The following is a 7,618-nucleotide window of genomic DNA, read 5'->3' as shown; positions in this document are numbered from 1 at the left end:
TGTTCGAGTGACTGAAAATAATCAATTCGAGAATAAGACATTTATAGATGGATCATTAGTAAAGCCAATAATTCGAAGTCTTTAGAGTGTATTACAGTAAAAGATAGAAAACGTTCCCATGAGACTTGTTATGAAGAAGTTTTAAATGTTGGTACGCTTTCATCGTTAAAATGGTGAGTAGAACGTTGATCAGTTGATGATGTGTAGTGACAAGTGATGAACCAACCGTTGAGAACGAAACGGAATTACTGACCTAAGCCCCTAAATAAAATATCGGTACACAACATAGCTGACCACCACGACACGCTTTTCTTGAAGCAAAATAACACCTCGTTTACACGTCAAACATGAATACACATCATCTAACACAATAGATTGTAGAATATGAAATTTGTGGGTCGGTGGCAGATCAATGAAAGCACCACCCCAGCAGTACACTTCATCCTTGGACGTCATGTCTAAATTATCTGAAATCCACAGCAATACAGTCGTTCCTCAAGTTATTAGATGTCGTAATTTCTTCGCAGTTCAACGTAAAAACTACAAAGAAGAATTACTTTGAAAATATATGCACCAGTTCCAACGGAAGTGATTTGTCTGTCCATATACAATAACTTGATAAATATAGCCAGGATGGAATCACTTACAGCATTTTAATTTTACATTACCAAGTAAGACTATCAGCAGTGAATATTACACATTAAAAATACTAAAATATATGCTAACCAGGTCACAATTATTGGGTTTAAGTATACTAAGAACCGAAAAACTAAATTAGTCGGTGGATACAACTCTAGAAAGCAGGTTTTTGGCATGTTTTAAGCGGAGAAACACTATGGGAAGCATAATGAGTTACTAGTAGGTACCCTATTGTTGACTCCCTCCCAAGCAAACAAAAAAGAGAAAGAATGCTTAAATAAAATACTGGGAAAGTCCTCAAGTAAAGTAAGTGCAAATGTAGGCGATGATGCACCAAATAGTTTTCGTTTTACACATAACGAAGGGAATATTGCGAATATCTCCCACACTTCACTACTGAAGTTGTTTACTTTTCGCAAGTTGTCCGCAGCCTAAATGTACACCAAAGCTTTACTTCGCTCACAATTTTGTTTGAGTATTTCTCTGAAGTTGTAGCTTTTATTTCCTCTTTATGTTGTGTTAGAATGTATATGGGTTTCTATAATGCTTAACCATACAATCGAAACCAAAATTATGCCATGTAATTAATTTAAAACACTGAGACGGTGTGAAGAACGAATGCTAGTTTAATCAATACTTCATTACATGAGCTCAAGGAAACTTTAAAACAAACTACCTGAGCAACTGGAAATACATTTTCGCGGCGCATCGCATATTTACACATATTCCGCTGTTTAGTATTCAATCCTACTCACAATATATTTTTGACGAACATGTACAAACGGATTGATATATTGACAATCGCTTTTTGTTGTTCGTACTGAATTTCATTTCTTCGGTGATAATTGATCATTGGTAGTCGAGCCACTTAGCTTCATGAGTCTTGGACTTTTCGGTCTCCGTTTTTTATGTCATGTAATCTGAATAAGTGGGCTTTTTACAATGAATTTTGGTTTATGAGTGTGAGAATCTTACGCAACAAAAGTAACATTTCTGATCTGAAGAATTTATTGTGAGTTATACGTCCGGTAGATTACTTTTTTTGAGTTTCACCCAACTTAATGGTTAACTGTGGTTTTTCACGTTAAGGCTAGTTTCAAGCTTATCGTAACCCGTTTTTACCCACTTTTGCCTGTTTTAGTGTACTGTGTTTTTTTTAACAGTCCTAGACTTACTGCTTGTATTTATAAGACAGTTTATATCAATAGTCATGAAAAATTCGTGCAAAAGAGCTGGTTGCCATCTTGCTGTTACATCTAGCATGCAGTGCGACAACTGCGATAGTTGTTTCCACGAAGAGTGCACAGATCTAACAGCAACTACCTACAGCAGACTCAGCGAGTCGGATCTTAGATGGGTATTTGTTATGTACAACACGGATACTGTAGTTTTGCTGAGTAACATCATTGCCCTACTGACAGGTCTGAAGAACAAGTTGTCTGAAAACTTGGTACATGACAGTCATACAATGGGGGAGGGGAAATAGGAACTCGCAGTGTCAATAAGAAGAGGGATATCGACAGGTCTACTACCTATGGTTCAGGTAAAAGCACTAGTGATGACATGCTGAAGCTCAGCACCATCTTAACGTCGACGTTAATTGACACTCTCAGTAAATTTGGGTCTCCAAGCGCAGAGTCCTTGAATGAAACAGTGGTTCCCCAAAACTCTATAGGTGGTTGGATCCACGTTAACGGGGTTAAATAGGACCAGGCGTCACCAACTAAGCTGAACATCCCAAGTATTGTGCGGCAATCAACTGGTGGCTTGGCCGTACAGTCTACTCCCAAGAATGTCCGTCCGGTCATCAACGAGCCTAAGAATAGGAAACGCGCTTCAACCTTCAAACAACAAGGCGCCGAACCTGGACGCACTGGGAAACCTGGGAAATCAATAAAGGTTCGTGACGACTCTCTTATAATTATGAATCTGAAAGACAACCCTGAACTTCCCCTCAGTTTGCAGGAAAAAATGACAGGATTCTCTGGGGATAATCAAACAACAAGTTCGAACTCCCCAGAATAGAGCCTTTGACGGTCACACGGCTCACTCAAGGGAAGGACTCTAACCATCAAAATCACCCGAGGCTATTTCGTGTAACACAAGATTGCTTCGGACGTAGAGGACGTCCTGCTAGTAAGTCACTTACTGAAATCCGATGGGAACGCAAGAATACTGCCTGACATACCGTATACTGAGCGAAATCTCATCCGGAACATCCCTAAAGAATCTCACGAGGTGCAAGGTGTACCGAAAAATACGGACCCAGCTCAAGCAAACTCTGATATTCGGGAATGTTAATTCATCAAGCATTCCGTGAAACTCAAAAACATACTGACCCAACAGATGACGAGGTTAGCCAGGAAAGACGGAGACTCTAGGCCCCGGCTAACGAATATAACCTTCTCATCCTCCTATAAGGTGGCTGCAACTCTGGAAGCATTTCGTGCCAACTGGAATCCATATGCATCCGGATAGGCCACACGACACTAGGATCGAACACAAACGCGAGCTCGAGCTGAAATACCACTTGTGGACTATCTTGATCATAAAAAAACGTGTAAAGGACAGGTACTACCAACTCAGAAAACCTTGTATAGGTTGGCTACGTGTCCACTGACATATGACTCATACAGACAAACAGGAAGAAGCTCACGCGTTCCAAATTGAAAGCACAAACTGCTTATACATGGACGCCGCGAGTTTGCCAAATAAAATGGATTAGCTACGTGAACTTAGCAACGCCAATAATGCTCATCTGATAGGAATATCCGAAACTTGGATATCTTCTCAGTTTACGGACCAGGAGCTAGCGGTACCCGGAATGTCTTTGTTTCGCGGCGACAGAAAAGCAGGGATGGGGGGAGCATTAAACACACGATCATGCCTGGAGGTACACCAACTTCACAACCAAGAGTTTCTCAATCTTGATGAGTCAGTATGGTGCTCAGTAAGATTGTCTACCACCTCGAGGTGTCTAGTTGTGGTCATCTACAGGAAGCTCACTGCTGACATCGAGTACGACAATCGTTTGCTGGAAGGATCAACTCGCTCTACACGTTCCGAATTCTCTCGTATCCTGATTCTAGGGGACTTCAATCTTCCTGGAGTCAACTTCGCGGAACATACTTATACTGGAGGTTAAAACTCTACTGAAGCTCGGTTCTTCAACCTCATTGATGATCTGGGATTATTCGAAAATGTGAAGTCGGCAACTCGTTGAAGAAACAGTCAGACGCCGTCGTGCTTAGACTGGGTATTCACAAATGAAGAATTCCTAGTCGATGACCTTTCAATTCTGTCTACCCTGGGGAAAAGCGATCACGCCGTTCTATCCTTCAGTTTTGTCAGTAAAACGGAGCTAAATATCCCGCCAATAACAGGCGCTGGAATTTCAAACGGTTGAATGTGTTAGCTTCACACGACTTTCTACAACAGGTGGATTCACTCTCAACTTGAAGTGGGTGCTCATTGGGATTTCTTATTGCACTTGCTTTTATGTGCTACTAAGCATTCAGTTCCTCAAACGGTTCCAAAAAGCTACAAACAACCTACAATCATCAAGAACCTCTTTCTTCGTTCGCTAAGCCGGCAAAAGGCACTGTTGGGCTGAATATAAACGAACTAATAACAACGTCGCGTACGGGCAATACAAACATATAAGGAACATATGTACACAGGCAATAAGAGAAGACAGGCTCCAGTACAAGGCCAGGCTTATCGATAAATTTGTCTCTAATCCGAAAAGCTTATTCCGTTACGCAGCTTCTCTCCGGCGAACCGAAACTGGAGTTTCCCAATTGCTAGGTCCTAATTGTTCGACCATTAACGACACGGATGCCACTAATCTTTTGACTGAACAATACTCTCGGACATTTCAACCGACCCACATCAACTACACTGATGAAAGATTCACCTGCACCTGTACAGGACTTTCCAAAGTGGACCTGAGCGCTGACCTAGTGTTCCGAAAACTGAAGCACATAGGAAAAGATACTTCTCCTGGTCCGGATTTGGTTCATTCTGCTATACTCAGTAAAGCAGTTTCAATCCTGGCAACACTGCTTAGCGAGATGTTTTCACACTCGCTAAGCCGAGGCAAACTAATGAAAATTTGGAAGCTGGCTCACATCACACCAATTTTCAAAGGAGGTCGATGCAGCGAACTCTCAAGCTATCGACCAGTGGACCTTCCCCCTATACCTTCTAAAATTATGGAGTCCCTGATATGCGATGACTACTTATTATCCCTAAAGTTCTCCTCACCTCAACAGCACGGTTTCAGAAAAGGTCATTCTTGTATGACCAACCTGCTGACTGCGGTGGATAGATGGACAACCATCCTTGATCGCAAGGGGAAAGTTGATGTCATTTACCTGGATTTCTCAAAAGCTTTTGATAGGGTCAACCATGTATGTCTTATCAATAAGCTTAGACGATTGGGTATCAAACCCCCTTTGATTGACTGGCTCACTTCATATCTAGAAAACCGACATTTTAAGGTCAGGGTTAACTTCACTCTCTCTCAGGCTATGGAATGTCTTAGCGGGGTCCCTCAGGGCTCAATACTAGGACCTCTTCTCTTCTTGATTTACACTAACGATCTTCCTCAACAAGTTTCATCTGACTTATTGCTTTTTGCTGATGATGTGAAACTTTGAATAGAGATACGTAACCATAAGGATATACTAGTACTTCAGGAGGATCTGACTCAACTTGAAAGTTGGGCAGACGACAACGGACTTACTCTCGACACTTCAAAGTGCAAAGTAGTCCATCTGCGACATGTTGCAGACTATAGTTATAACTTGGGAAACTCCTCTCTAGAAGTATCCCAAGTCGAAAAAGATTTAGGAGTGTTGGTACCCTACGACCTGAAGTCGTATGCTAACTGTGACAAAAACGCCTTTCAAGCAAACCTTGCACTGATAACATTGAAGCGCACTTTTGGTCAGTTTGACGGAAGAACTTTCCACACAATCCTCAACAGTTTTATTAGTTCCCATTTAGAGTACGAAAACATAGTATTTCCTCCCTCTCTCCAAAAGGATAAGGACACTCTGGAACGTATCCAACGTCAAGCCGCGAAATCAGTTCGGGAACTCGAATTCAAACCTTATGGAGAGCGCCTCCAATCACCTAATCTCTACTCGTTAGAGTACAGGCGTCTTAGAGGTGACCTTAACACTTCTGGTCATCCCCTCAAACATCTACTTAAGCTTAGTCATAACACTAACCTAAGAGGTAACACCCAGAAATTGGAGACCCTACATAGCAGAACAGACTGCAGACACAACTTCTACTCCGTTAGAGTTGTCAAGTGCTGGAATTCGCTGCCGACTGAGCTAGTCTAAGCGACCTCCCAGGAGTCCTTTAAGAGGAAACTTGACTTATTCTTAAGGACTAAGGATAACATATTATTATGATTTACCAATTTCTCTTTTTCCTATTATCGTTAATATACCTAGGTTCTTGACTGGAGGTATTGGTGATCCACTGCTACTAGACACAGAAGCCCGTTAAGCGAAAGCTTCTTCTATTCCATCCACAACCATTTGAACCATTTTAGTTCCAAAGCGTCCTCGAAAGTTGACTTAAAAGATACTTACCTTCAAATCCCTTTAGATCGATCTTCATCTATTTTGACAACAATTAACACTCCTTTCGGCCTGTTCAAATACAACTTCCTTCCATTTGGTCTGAGTTGTTCTCCAGCCATATTTCAGGAAGTTATGAATAAGGTAGTCAGTCATCCTGAAGGTGTTGAAGTTTGTCAAGATGATCTCATTGTCTATGGTACTGATAAGGTAGTTCATGACCAGAAAATTATTGCTTAGTTGAGTCGTTTAATTGACAAGAATATCACGGTGAGTCCAAATAAGTGTTCATTTTGTGTATCCAGTTTCGAATATCTTGGACACCTAGTTAATGGTAATGGTTATAGACCAGATATGAAACGACTAGCTCCACTGACAAATGCACTGTCCCCGAAGAACCTTACAGGACTACGTTTACAAGTGGGTACTCTTCAATAATATTTCCGGTTTATTCCTAATTTTTCTTGTCGTGCCAATTGTTTGTTTAATATTTTGACATTTAATTCATTCAAATGGGGTGAGGAACAATAGTCATGCTTACGAAGTCTGCCAAAGTCTTTTCAAATTTATGATGTTCTTTGAACTTGTTCACCCGATGCACATTCTCTACTTATTGCTGACGCATAACCTGTGGGTTTTGGTGCCAGTTTGGAGCACGCAGCCATATTCTTAGTTATTTAAGTTGTAGAAACAGCCCATATAAATAACACCTTTTCACTTTACAAAATCCCTTTCAATCTCTATTTACCTATTGTCAACTAAGTGTTGAATAAATCTACATGAGCAAGTAAAAAAAAACACACCGAATATGGAATTTTTTTAAATCATAAAATCACTGCCTTTTTTTTATTCAGTTGTGTTTTTTAACATTTTTTCTTTTTACATAAATTTGTTGTCTTAGCAACATAACTGAAGATAAAAAAACAAAACAAACGAAGCAGACAAATAGGAAAAGAAAACCCAGTAAGTATCAAATATGAGAGTGTAAACATATATGAATGTTACAATGAAAATAATAGTCAAAACATGGATACAAAATAATCCTTTTCATATCATTATATAACATCTCAAATTATTAAATAGTTGAGATGTTATATAATGATATGAAAAGGATTATTTTGTATCCATGTTTTGACTATTATTTTCATTGTAACATTCATATATGTTTACACTCTCATATTTGATACTTACTGGGTTTTCTTTTCCTATTTGTCTGCTTCGTTTGTTTTGTTTTTTTATCTTCAGTTATGTTGCTAAGACAACAAATTTATGTAAAAAGAAAAAATGTTAAAAAACACAACTGAATAAAAAAAAAGGCAGTGATTTTATGATTTAAAAAAATTCCATATTCGGTGTGTTTTTTTTTACTTGCTCATGTAGAT

The sequence above is a fragment of the Schistosoma mansoni genome, chromosome 1 (assembly GCF_000237925.1).
Source record: "Schistosoma mansoni strain Puerto Rico chromosome 1, complete genome".
NCBI classification, from domain to species: domain Eukaryota; kingdom Metazoa; phylum Platyhelminthes; class Trematoda; order Strigeidida; family Schistosomatidae; genus Schistosoma; species Schistosoma mansoni.
This window is presented reverse-complemented; position numbering follows the sequence as displayed.